This window comes from Mus caroli, unplaced genomic scaffold, assembly GCF_978045245.1.
Source record: "Mus caroli unplaced genomic scaffold, Mus_caroli_1 scaffold_13, whole genome shotgun sequence".
NCBI classification, from domain to species: domain Eukaryota; kingdom Metazoa; phylum Chordata; class Mammalia; order Rodentia; family Muridae; genus Mus; species Mus caroli.
This window is the reverse complement of record NW_028227268.1, coordinates 37348166-37361278: the sequence shown is the minus strand read 5'-3', so window position 1 is coordinate 37361278 and position 13113 is coordinate 37348166. Positions and strand designations below refer to the sequence as shown.

At 41.9% G+C, this 13113-nt stretch overlaps 1 non-coding gene across 1 annotated transcript; it reads left to right on the top strand.

Annotated features, from left to right (window-relative positions):
- The first annotated feature begins 5547 nt into the window (after nucleotides 1-5547).
- On the top strand, nucleotides 5548-5650 carry LOC115032591 (U6 spliceosomal RNA). Its single transcript, XR_003838236.1, has one exon. It is a non-coding gene; the product is annotated as a U6 spliceosomal RNA (small nuclear RNA).
- The last annotated feature ends 7463 nt before the right edge of the window (nucleotides 5651-13113 follow it).

Genomic DNA, 13113 nt, shown 5'->3' with positions numbered 1-13113 from the left:
GTTTGCCATCAACTCTTCCCAGCAGCCTACAGAGCACCTTCCAGCCCATGGAAACCAGCCAACAAGGGAGAGAGAGAGAGAGCTTACAGCTCATCCCAGCTTTTTCTCCCTTCTCTTTAACCAAAGCATATAGTGTGGTATCTTCAGGAACTGAGTCTAATATTCTAGGTCTGGTATACAACAGCAGGGGCAATTGTTTTGGGCACTTCAGGGATCCTTGACCAACGACTTACAGGAAGTTCTTCCTTTTTGGATTGTACCCAATAATCTATGGCTCGTGGGAGGTTGGGGTTTTGTTTTTTGTTTGGCTGTTTTTTTTTTCCATCCAAGCATGATATCTTCTTTTAAATTCTTTAACTGATATTTTCACCAGTTCTTTCCAACGTTTTTCCAAATCTGTAAGGTATTCGATCAAGAGTTAGCACTGAAACCTTTGTACAGAGTGTGTGGCTTACCTTCTAGCTGCAGGGGAAGGGTTTGTAAGGTGACTCAGCAGGTGAAGGGCTTGCCTCCAAGCCCTAAGCCTGGTGATCTGAATTCAGTTCCCAGAGCTCACATGGTGAAGGGGGAGAGGCAGCCGCCTCCAAGCCCTAAGCCTGATGATCTGAATTCAGTTCCCAGAGCTCACATGGTGAAGGGGGAGAGGCAGCTGCCACGGCTGTTTTCTGGCTCCGTGGCACATGAAATATAAAATGCACACACAATTCATAAATATTCTTTTAAAGTTCCAAGAAACTGTCGGTTGATCTTGGAATTCATCAGCTTCAGGAGGACGGTTGTTGTTGTTGTTTTAAATCACAAGGTCCTCCCCAAGTCACAGTCATTTTAAATTAGTCATCTAGCTTCCTTGCCCCAGAGCACTGCTATGCAGCTTCTGCACAGTGCCCCAGACCTAATGATGTCACCACAGCCTGCTAACACTGCTTGGCCTGGCCCAGGGCCGAAAAGAAGGAAGACTATGTTTGTGACTACTGTGCGTGTTGCTAGAACCTGCTCCAGGGGTCTAATAGACTCCTGTGCAAGGGTCACCTTCTCTCTACAGGTCACTCCTGGCTTTGCAAAGAGCACTCAGCTGGGTGAACAATGCCTGGCCCCTGTATACTTTCTTGCAGGAGAGAATGTATATAAGAACCCTCTGAATGTGTAATTGTAAGAATCTTACATCTTTTCCTGTGTACCTCTATCACTTACTCCTTTCAGTCCTCTGGTGCACTCTTGTCCGGGCTCTAAAGTATTTCACAGACCCAGAAGCACAACCTTTGGCTTTCCATCAGATTTTTCTCTAGAAACTCTAACTCAACACTAACCTTACTACATTTGCCTTTGAATGAACCAGATATCTTTTTGTCTGTTCAGCCTTTTCCACCATCCTTATAACCTCTTGAATGTTTAGCACCTTATGAACCCTTTTGGTTTGCCTCTCAACATCTCTAAGATCTCCTAGAGCCATACCTCATAAAGATCATGTCCCACCATGGGACTTAGAAAAGCCACTGCAGTCCTACACCAGTCCCAGAGTTCACACTGAACCAAGTTTTCTTAATTATTCTGTGAACATAATCCTACCAATTTTGATGAAGTAGGCACCAACATTTCTACTCATATGTCCAGTCCTGTTGTTCCTGCCTGTCTTTTGACTGCCTGTCACACTTACATACACAAAGACTTCAGCTGCTGATAACCCAGTGTGCCTAACTACTCATTTGAGCCAGCTCATCAGGTACTGATTATCCTCATACTACCTCAGATTATGTAATCATTGTCTCAAGGAGCCACTCAGTCTTCCACCCCGTGTCCCACAGCATCACGAACCAGGTAGTAAGGGCTCTTTGATCCCTTGTTCTCCAATTTCTCAGATGTAGAGCATTCCATGATTACAAAAGTTTCCTGTACTGGATCATTATTGCAGCCCACAGTGTGTGCTAAGTCATGCTCCCCCCACCCCTCTATTAAAGGTAGCCCTGAGGGATATATCCTATCATTTCTGCTTAGTGCTTCTTCCTCTGATTCTTCCCACGGGTTCTAAGTCTTGGATCTCAGGGAGATGGGAGTATGGGGGATGCCATACTCAGGGAGGACTTTGTAGATCTAATTTGTAGTTTCTTTCCCATACTTCTGCTAAGCTATGAGAAATATCAAGCCAACACCTCCCTTTCATCCTCCCCTTCTCCCATTTTTCCTGCCAAATCAGGGGTTAATGAAGATATCAGCATCTGTTCTTTTATCTTTGTGATTCCTCCCTAATACAGGAAAGTGCTTTCTGGACTGACAGCTGGGCCTTAGTTCCATGCCTTATCACCCACAGCAAAGGCCACACAACTGCTGCCACAGCCTGCTAATGATCCTGTCCCGTCTTTATCCACGATGCTTTCAGGGATTGCAATATACCCACTATTCCATCAGCCATCATGGAGCATCCCCATACTCCCATGGCAGATTCCATTCACCATGCTTGCAGAGAAAAGTGAACATTTAATGAATGCTCCATTCTCAGATGACTCAGCCTTCGCTACATGACCCAAAGAATGTGCAAGTGCCACTACAACAAAGACATACACCATCCCATACCACGTGAGGAAAGGTAACTGTGCTGAAGTTACCCCCGTTGATACTCTACCCAAGATAGATCAGCCTCAGTCCCATGCCTTATCTCCATCATCGGAGCCATGCACGTGCTCCTAACAACCAGCCTTCTGTCATTCTGTCCGGTGCCAGGGTTTTGACACTTTCTGGGGAGATCTGAAAATCTTTTTCACTCCAGGGAAGATAGCAATGTCAGACAAAGAAACAGTTCCACCAAAGTTTACCTTGATGAGCTGACAAACCTACTAAGGTTACTTACACAAACATCAACAAGTGGTCATTTCAGCATGTGTGACTCAAAGGCAGCTCTGCCACCAAAAAATATCACCCAGCATAGATGATAACCTGCACATCTACCATGCTGAAGTTCCCTACTCAACTTGTAGGCAACTCCACCGAGAGTCTCCTCTCTTCCAGCAATCGCTATGATGCCCATGTGGCCTGTGAGACTGGTCTTGAAGCTCCTATAACTACCCCAGTCCTATAAGGTTCTTGGGCTCTCTAAGCCTGATAAGGTTCTTTGTTTCCTGAGTCTTAGGAACCTCCCTCCTTCCTCCAGGGGTAACTGTTTCAAATAACAGCTTGCCACTCACTTCTATATCCCTGGGGGTGTGTATCCCGTCAATATATATTTGATGAATGAATTCTCCAAGGTATATAAGGGTCACGGACTAAGCTTATAAACAAAGTCTGGTTTCCTTTCGCAAGTGGAAAAAAAAAAAAAAAAACCTTTCCTTGAATCAAATGGCTACAAAACCACTTGTCCCCAAGCACATAACTCTGTCAAGTCCTTGTGTGTGTTCCTTTCTTTCTTCCTTTAGCCTTCTCACTTCTCTTCCATAACCCATCTTTCTGCTATAACCCCTGGGAGTAAATCCTTTACCTAGAGATGAAATTAAGACTCAGCTTGGGACCTCCTTCCTTGATATTCTTATTATTTTCTGATCTGGTTTCTCCACTCTAGTGAAAATATGGAGATTCCACTTCCTCCACACAATTCTTCTCACCACACCACCTCTTTAATTTAATGATGTCATTCCTTCCACCAGAAAAGTGATCATGTTCTCCCCACCCTATCCCACCATATTTGGCTGTTCTGTGTTTTATTTTAGGAAAACATCCTTGGCTAACACCCCTTAACCTCCATGTGCTGTGCTTCTCCCAGACCTTTGAATCCATCCAACATAAGGCACAAGGACTTCACATTTCTAACTGTGCTACTCACTTGTATCATAACAGATTCGTATGTAATTATGATACTTTCCACCAACTCTAAACTCCCCCAGATGGAGTCTGTTAGCCTCTGTCTGGTGCATCAATTTCTTTTTGTTCAGCTACTCTGGATAGAGTTACAGCCTCGAGAGCTATCTCAATATGAAGTTGATATACAAATCAAACATCTGTGGGTAATTCCTTCAGAGTGCAGCAAGGAGACCAGGTTTAACTCCTTAAATAAGAGCATCTGCGGAGAGCTGTGGTGGCTCACGCCTTTAATCCCAGCACTGGGGAGGCAGAGGCAGGAGGATTTCAGAGTTTTAGAGGCCAGTCTGGTCTACAAAGTGAGTTCCAGGACAGCCAGGGCTATACAGAGAAACCCTGTCTCGAAAAACAAAACAAAAACAAAAACAAAAGAGAGCATTTTCCTTGGCACAGGGATGAGACACCTTCCTACCTATTTCTGTCCCTCTCTCTTACACTTAAAATCAAGCTTAGGACACTTGGATGGATGAGCAAGAAATCTACAACTGGGCTTTACCCTGAGCCCCAAATCTTCTTGTAGTCTGAGAATCTAGGAGGAAAGGGTCTTGTTTCTTTGTCAATTAAGATTCCTTCAAACCTACTCTGTCACATAGCACAAACAAACCAGTATGATTACTGCCCCTTAAAGCAGAAAAGTTCAGATCATATGGTATATGTTCTCTCTGTGTCTGACCAAAGGCCATACAACTCAGGTTTTATTTATTTTGGGTATCTGCGGTGCCGAGGATTAAACCTAGGACCTCGAACGTACTATTCAAGCTCCTCCACCACTGAGCTGAACCCAATTCCAAATTCGTAATAATTTTTTTTGGGGGGGAGGGGCGGGTTCGAGACAGGGTTTTTCTGTAAAGCCCTGGCTATCCTGGAACTCACTTTGTAGACCAGGCTGGCCTCGAACTCAGAAATCTGCCTGCCTCTGCCTCTCGAGTGCTGGGATTAAAGGCGTGCGCCACCACACCCAGCTTCGTAAAAATTTTTAATTGCACATATTAATTACACATAAAAATGTATTTGTGTGATGTTATATTCATTTTCCTACATGCATATAATATGCTTTAATCACATCTTGCTTCCATTGTACTTATCTCCCTTCCTTCCCTAGTTCCCTTCTACTTATGCTTGCACAGGTGTGTGTGTGTGTGTTGTTTTTATTTATTTTATTTTATTTACTTTTTATTTATTTATTTTAGGTATATGAGTAAACTGTTTGTTTTTGTTTTTGTTTTTGTTTTTCGAGACAGGGTTTCCTCTGTGTAGCCTTGGCTGTCCTGGCACTCACTTTGTAGACCAGGCTGGCCTCGAACTCAGAAATCCGCCTGCCTCTGCCTCCCAAATGCTGGGATTAAAGGCGTGCGCCACCACGCCCGGCAATGAGTAAACTGTAGTTGTACTGATGGTTGTGAACCTTCATGTGGTTGAATCTAGGACCTCTGCTCACTCCAGTCAGCCCCACTTGCTCCAGCCCAAAGATTTATTTATTATCATAAATAAGTACACTGCTGGGCAGTGGTGGCCATGCCTTTAATCCCAGCACTTGGGAGGCAGAGGCAGGCAGATTTCTGAGTTCGAGGCCAGCCTGGTCTACAAAGTGAGTGCCAGGACAGCCAGTGCTACACAGAGAAACCCTGTCTCGAAAAAAACCAACCACCCAACCAACCAACCAAACAAACAAACAAACAAAAAACCATAAGTACACTGTAGTTCTCGCTTCAGCAGCAGATAGACTAACATTGGAATGATACAGAGAAGATTAGCATGGCCCCTGCGCAAGGATGACACACAAATTTGTGAAGCGTTCCATAATTTTGAAAAAGAAAAGAAAACAAAACAAAACACTGTAGCTGTCTTCAAACACTCCAGAAGAGGGCACCAGATCTCATTACTGATGGTTGTGAGCCACCATGTGGTTGCTGGGATTTGAACTCAGGACCTTTGGAAGAGCAGTCAGTGCTCTTACCTGCTGAGCCATCTCTCCAGCCCAGTGTGTTGCTTTTAACATCAAGATCCCACATGTGAGAGAAATGTGATGGCTGTCCTTCTGGGTTTGGTTTATTTTGTTCACATGATGATCTCCAGTTCCATCCATTTTTCCATATAGGCTTTTGGCTGATAAATACTCCATTGTGTATAGATACATTTTTGTTATCAGTTCATTTCTTGATAGGTATGCAGGCTGATTGTAACACTCACTGGGAACAGTGCTGCCATTCTCATGAGTCCACAGGCATCTCTATTACAAGCTGATTTTTATTCCTTTGGATGTTTCCCAAGACTGGAATAGCTAGATTATATGACATAGCTAGTTTTCATTTCCAATTTCTTAAATTTTGAAATAATTCTAGGTTTACAAAAATGTTAGATTTTTGTAAAAAAAAAAGTATAAAGATTATATATAGAGTTCCTGTAATATGCCTTAGTCATTTAATCCACTGTTAATATAGTATCGTGATACAATTTTTGTTTGTTTGTTTTGTTTTTTGTTTTTCCAGACAGGGTTTCTCTGTGTAACTCTGGCTGTCCTGGAACTCACTCTGTAGATCAGGCTGGCCTCGAACTTAGAAATCCACCTGCCTCTGCCTCCCAAGTGCTGGGATTAAAGGCATGAGCCACCACTGCCCAGCATGATACAATTTTTAAAGCTAGATTTATACATTGGAATATTATTAAGTAACTCATGGTTCTTCCGGATTTCACAACTTTTTCTACTGAGCCTTGTTTTCTGTTCCACTTCAGGGTACTGCCTTGTAGCTTAGCCATTGTGTTTCCCTGTCTTTTCTTTGCAACAATTTATTCTCTTTTCTTATTTTTATGTCCTTTATTGTCTCAAGTAGGATTGACCAGGCTGTCTCCTAACTTGCATTTATCTAATGTTTCTCTCATAGTTAGACTAGGGCAATGGTTTTTTATTTCATTTAGGTGTGTGTGTGTGTGTGTGTGTGTGTGTGTGTGTTTCTATTAGACAACTAGGGCAGAAGTGTCCTCATCTGTTTTTGACATTATGTGAGTACAGAGTGTCCAAAGATGTGGTTGGCAGTGTTGTCTCTGTCACTTGGTTGCTGTAGTATTTTCCATTTCTCCATTCACAATTACTGTACTTCCCCTTTCCTACTCTGTTCTTTGGATAGTTTTGTTGTTGCTGTTCTTTTGGTTTTAGTTTCGTTTTTTTTAAAGACGGGTTTTCTCTGTGTAGCCCCTGTTGTCCTGGAACTCACTCTGTAGACCAGCCTGACCTCAAACTCCCAGAGATCTGCCTGACTCTGCCCCCCAAGTGCTGGGATTAAAGGCATGCCACACCATTGCCAGGCTTACACTTGGGTCTTGTATATGTTAGTTAGATGCTCCACCAATGAGCTGTGCCCACAGGTGCTATATAGCTCTGACTTTTGTTGTTGTTGGGTGTTTGTTTGTTTGTTTGATTTGGTTTGGTTTTTGACACAGACGCTCACTATGTAGCTTTAGCTGGAACTCACTATGTAGACCAGCCTGACCTGAAACTCACAGCCAACTGCTTGCCTCTACTTCCAAGTGATGCAGTTAAATGTATGTGCCACTATATCCAGCATCAGATTTTGGTGGGCATCAAAAGCCATTTCAAAGGAGAGAATACTGATTTGACACTATGATGACCTTGGGCTTATGGATTTACTCAGGACACTTAATTCATACCTGGAGTTCAAAAAGACAAAGAATCCTCTCACTGAACCAAAGAATGAGCCAGTGTATTAAGACACACTGGTTAGCAATGGAACATTATATAGCTCTGAAATTTTCAAGATAATGAAATGTAACCTTTTAGTTCCTGGGTTCCCCAGCTCCTTAAATTGTAGAGAAATTGAGTTGGGTCACCAACCCATAGACCATGGAAGTTTAAAGTGCTTCTCAGGGTGTCTCTAAATTCTTAGAAACTTATCTCATTATAATGGTGTCTTCTAATTGTTTCCTGCTTCTGCCTTAGCTTTTTTGATGCCTGCTTTGTTTTACTCTGTATCACTATTTTTTATCATTGTCCTTTTATTGCCTTTTAAATTTAAAATTTTTAGTATTTCTTTTATTACTACTATATTATCTCTACCCCTCCCTTTCAATGTGACTTCTCTTGCATCTACCTCTACTTCCTCTCAAATTTATAACCTACTCTTCTTTATAGATAGATGGATGGATGGATAGACAGACAGACAGGCAGACAGGCAGATATGAAGATAGTCACCTACTGAGTCCATTTAGTGTTGCTCATATGCATATATTTAGGGATGACCACTTGGGAGTGGATAACCTATCAGGGGACTCATCCTTAGAGAAGACTGATTCTCCCTCTCAGCAGCCACTGATTTCATAATAGCTCTTCATCTAAGCATGGGGCCGTGTCAATTTTCCCCATCAACACTGGGACGTCATTATGCAGGTCTTGTTTAGACAGCCATATTGTTGAGATTTCATGGGTGCAGTTTCCCTGTCATGAGTAGGAGACTCTAGCAGCAGGAGTCATGGTCCTCTGGCTCTTGAAATCGTACAGTTTGGTCCTTTGGCTCTTATGATTTTTCTGCCCTCTGAGCCTTAAGTGTAGTAGTTGCACTGTAACATTTGGAGCTGAACACCCCCACTGGTTGCTTATTCTCTGCATTTTGACCTGTTGTAGAGTTCTGTAATAATCTCTACCTGCTGCAAAAAAAAAAGAAGCTTCCTTGGTGAAAGGCAAGTGTCACACTAATCATGGACATGAAGATGGACTGATAGAAAAATGGCAGTGCTATATTCTAACATAGGATGGTTGGCTAGCTAATAATACCAGACATGAATTCCCTTCGAGTGAGTGGGCCTTGAGTCTAGGTAGACAACTGTTGTTTATCCTAAAGATAAAGCACCATCGAGGGTGTCTTTCTGGACTCTTTGTTGTTATTCTTCATATAATTTATGCTGGGTCTCACTATTGATAGTCACATATATGTATGTGTGTGTCTATACATATGAATGTTATGTATATATGTGTTGTTATAGACATAATATATGTATGTTATAGACATAATATATATTCACTTCAATTTATTAAATAATGTGTTCCTATATGGCTTTTCCAAACATCCCTAGTATTATTTATTGCTTCTTTCTTCCTCCTCTCTTGTTTTTTTTTTTTTTTTTGTTTTGTTTTTGTTTTTTCAAGACAGGGTTTCTCTGTGTAGCCCTGGCTGTCCTGGCACTCACTTTGTAGACCAGGCTGGCCTCAAACTCAGAAATCTGCCTGCCTCTGCCTCCCAAGTACTGGGATTATGGGTGTGCGCCACCACGCCTGGCTTCTCCTCTCATATTACACTGATTCCCTAGTTAAAGCCCCCTCCTATTTTCTCATTTACCTCTTTATACCATCTGTACCCTGCAGGCCTCTGCTATAGAGTTCTCCCTGTCTGCACCCCCCACCCGCCACTGCTATTACCCATTTTATCTCTTAGATGGAAGTTAACTCATCCCATTCCAAACCAAACATACATCCAAGGCTTTCTACTAGACTGGGAGAGTTACTGAATATTTGTGTATGAATGATGTATCTTATATCACACATTAACACATACAATCCACATTAATAATATGTTCAGGGGGCTGGAGAGATGGCTCAGCGATTAAGAGCACTGACTGCTCTTCCAGAGGTCTTGAGTTCAAATCCCAGCAACCACATGGTGGCTCACAACCACCTGTAACGAGATCTGATGCCCTCTTCTGGTGTGTCTGAAGACAGCTACAGTGTACTTACATATAATAAATAAATAAATAAATAAATAAATAAATAAATAAATAAATCTAAAAAAAAAATATGTTCAGTTACCTAAGCTCCATGAATGTTTTACCCAACGTGTTCTCAGCTTCCCCACAGTTTCTCATCCTATCTGCTTGGAAATCTTTTATCTCTACAGAGCCCATCTAGCTCTTTGGGAAACTTTCTCTGGAATTGTCTCTTCTGAAAACTTTCCAGATCAAACAAAAAAACCTAGCCCAGTTTCTCATTTCCTACTTCAGATTAGCTCAGCTGGCTCTCTTTGGCCGTGAGCTCAGGCATCTTCTGCCTTGGCAGCTTTTGAAGCTGTTTCCTTTCCTACAAGGAGTCCTGGAACCAGCTGTTAACACCGTTTTCTTCATTAATACCAGGAACATCTATTCATTCAATCACTCATTCAATTCAACAAATATCTGTTGAGCTCTGGGCTAGAAACTAGGATCATGGATTGCTGATTTAACTAGGATTCTATCCCCCAGTGGTTTACAAGGTGGTTCCTTTTTTTTTTTAAAGATTTATTTATTATTATATGTAAGTTCACTGTAGCTGTCTTCAGACACACCAGAAGAGGATGTCAGATTTCATTATGGATGGTTGTGAACCACCAAGTGGTTGCTGGGATTTGAACTCAGGACCTTTAGAAGAGGGGTCAGTGCTCTTAACCTCTGAGCCATCTCTCCAGCCCACAAGGTGATTTCTTTTTCACAGTCTAGAAAACTTTGATATTAGCACTGCTTCTAGAACCACCAATCTGGGCTTGGATAGGAGGTAGAGAAAATCCAGTACCCTGATAGAGAGGAGGCAAAAGTGAGTGCCTGGGAAAAATGGTTACAAATTTGTAGATGATTTTTTTCTCTCTCTCTAAAAACATTCCCAACTCAAGTGTTGGCTCACTGCATTCATTCTGACTCATGTCCCTAAATCTCATCTCAAGAAAGAAAATCTTCCTGTAAAAGATTAGAAATCTTTAGGCCCAGCAGTTTGACAGCATCCTATCCCTTTGCATTTTATTAGACTATTTAGAAACATGCTCTGAAATTCTGAGGTTGCCGTTCTGCCATGTTATTTTGATACCTCAACAAGATATTTTTAGAGCAAGAAGCTGAAATTAAAACATTATGACAAAAAAAGGTAAAATTAAGTAAACCTTCATTAAATGGAAAACTACAGCAGAAGTTCAGCTAAAAGCAGGGGAAATAACTACAAAATATGCGTGGAGAACTGTTTGGGGAGTGCAGTATCAGGGGTAAAGAGTTGTTTATGCCCTGTGTGTTTGGAGGGATCTTTATCCTGTGAGCCAGGGAGCTAAAGCCCTAACCTTACAGCCAGTTTTGACAGGCCCAGATGCCTTAGATTGGCCCAGGCAAAGCTAATCCCCTGTGCACAGCTCAAGGAAAGCCTATGACATTTGAACTTCTCTGTATGTGGTCATGAAAGCTCTGGACTTACTTTAATCCCCAGATACTTGATTTGAGCCTGAACTATGGTTAGTTAGACTGCCAATCTTTCAGTCTTCTCCTGCACCTCTCCTCTCAACACTAGCCTGAATCGGGCACTCTTCAGTTCCTCTGTTTGAGGGCTTCCATGGCTTAGACTTAAAGACCTACCTAACCCTCCAAACCACTGTTGAAAGGTGCACACACCTAGATTATAGCTGTTGGAGCCTGCTTCCTAAGTCTTTAATGAGTTCTCACATACAGTTTCAGAGCTTTCTTGATTCCCTCAAGCCCTATCTTAAGTAATGATTCAGACCCTGGTGACCTTGGAGTAGGGGTGCCAAGGCCTTGTCTGGGAGCAGTCCACAATGTTTGCTGATACAGTACTACAACCGTGATAAGAACTGAATGCCTTCCTTTTCTAGGGGTTTTGATAAAACTTTAGTTACACAATTGAATAATTTGCCTTATAATCAAAACACCTTCTTTAGCAATTCTAAAGATACCCTTGAGTTTCTCATTAAGGAAAAAGATAGAGAAGAGTTCTGTGCAGGAATAAAAAGTTTCTGTGCCACTTAGAAGAGGAGAGAGACAGATCTTCAGATCTGTGATGCAAAGTTCAAGGAGATACTAAGAACTGTTTTCTATGCTTAATTCAAATAATATAACAAGAAAATTGGAAGCTCTGTTTTGTGGACCTATGGTAGGGAGTAACATATAATTACTATGAGGCCGGTCTATGTAGTAAAGAATGCCAACCTGTATAAAATGAACTGTGGGCAAACTAACAGGCCTCCGCTCTCACCCACCTCACAGATATCTAATAAACCTGGTGAGTAGCTTCAAAAAAACATTTTGTGGGGAGGTGTGTGTGTGTGTGTGTGTGTGTGTGTGTCTGTGTCTGTGTATAGATCAGAGGACAATTTTGGTTTTGTTTTTTGAGACAGAGTTTCTCTGTGCATCACTGGCTGTCCTGGAACTTGATTTGTAGACCTGGCTGGGTTCAAAGATAGAGATCCTCCTGCCTCTGTCTCCCAAGTGCTGGGATTAAAGGCATGTGCCACCACCATCTGGCCAAAGGACAATTTTGAGAGTTGATTCTTTGCTTGCTCATGTGGGTCCTAGTGATCAGGCTGTCATCAGACTTGGAGGCAAAGCCCTTATCCACTGAGCCATCTCACTATCCCATGATTTATAGCTTTTAGAAATATATGTTGCAATGAATAACATTGTTAGATGAGTTCACTTGCTCAACAGAGTAATTTTATTCTGACCAATTGAATTTTGAATGTTTCCCAGAAGCAATGGATTTATGTTTGGTTTTACTTACTGTTGTATTTGAGCCACGTCTCCGGCTGTTATCAATTGTCTGTTCAGGCTACTCCCCAGGCTTGATAGTAAGCCATTATGTAAATAGGGCAGCCATGCAGAGCTTGGGACTTAATGGAGGCTTTGGGAGTGAAAGGGGTTGGAGAAGAGAGAGAATGAAGAGACCAGAATGGCTAAGCCTTTTGTTTTTAAAACGTCTGTTTCTTTTCAAATGTAGGTGTGTGTATATACAAGTAATATACACATGTACGTGTTTATTCAAATCTTTTTAATGTTTTTTTTTCAGTGTTATTTCATATCTCATGTCACTTTTGGATGATGTATGTGACAATTTTGGGGGCTTGGGGTTTTGTTTGTTTGTTCATTTGTTTGTTGAGACGGAATACCCATGTAGCCTGGGTGACTAAAACTGAGTCTGTACTGATAATAGGCCAGGCTGGACTTGAACTTGTAACAGTCTTCCTCCTTGCTTCTCCAGAGTGCTGAGATTACAGGCATGTGCATCTGGTTTCTGTAGTGCTGGCCATGAAACCCAGGACATTCTGCGTGACAAGAAAGCACTCTGCCAACTAAGCGACTTCCTGAATCCTGCGTTAGGTTTTAAATCTTTTAATAATGCTGGTTAGTTCTCATGCATTGCTTTTTAAAAAGATGTCTACAAAGTGAGTTCCAGGACAGCCAGGGCTATACAGAGAAACCCTGTCTCGAAAAAAAAAAAAAAAAAGATGTCTAGTTAGAGTA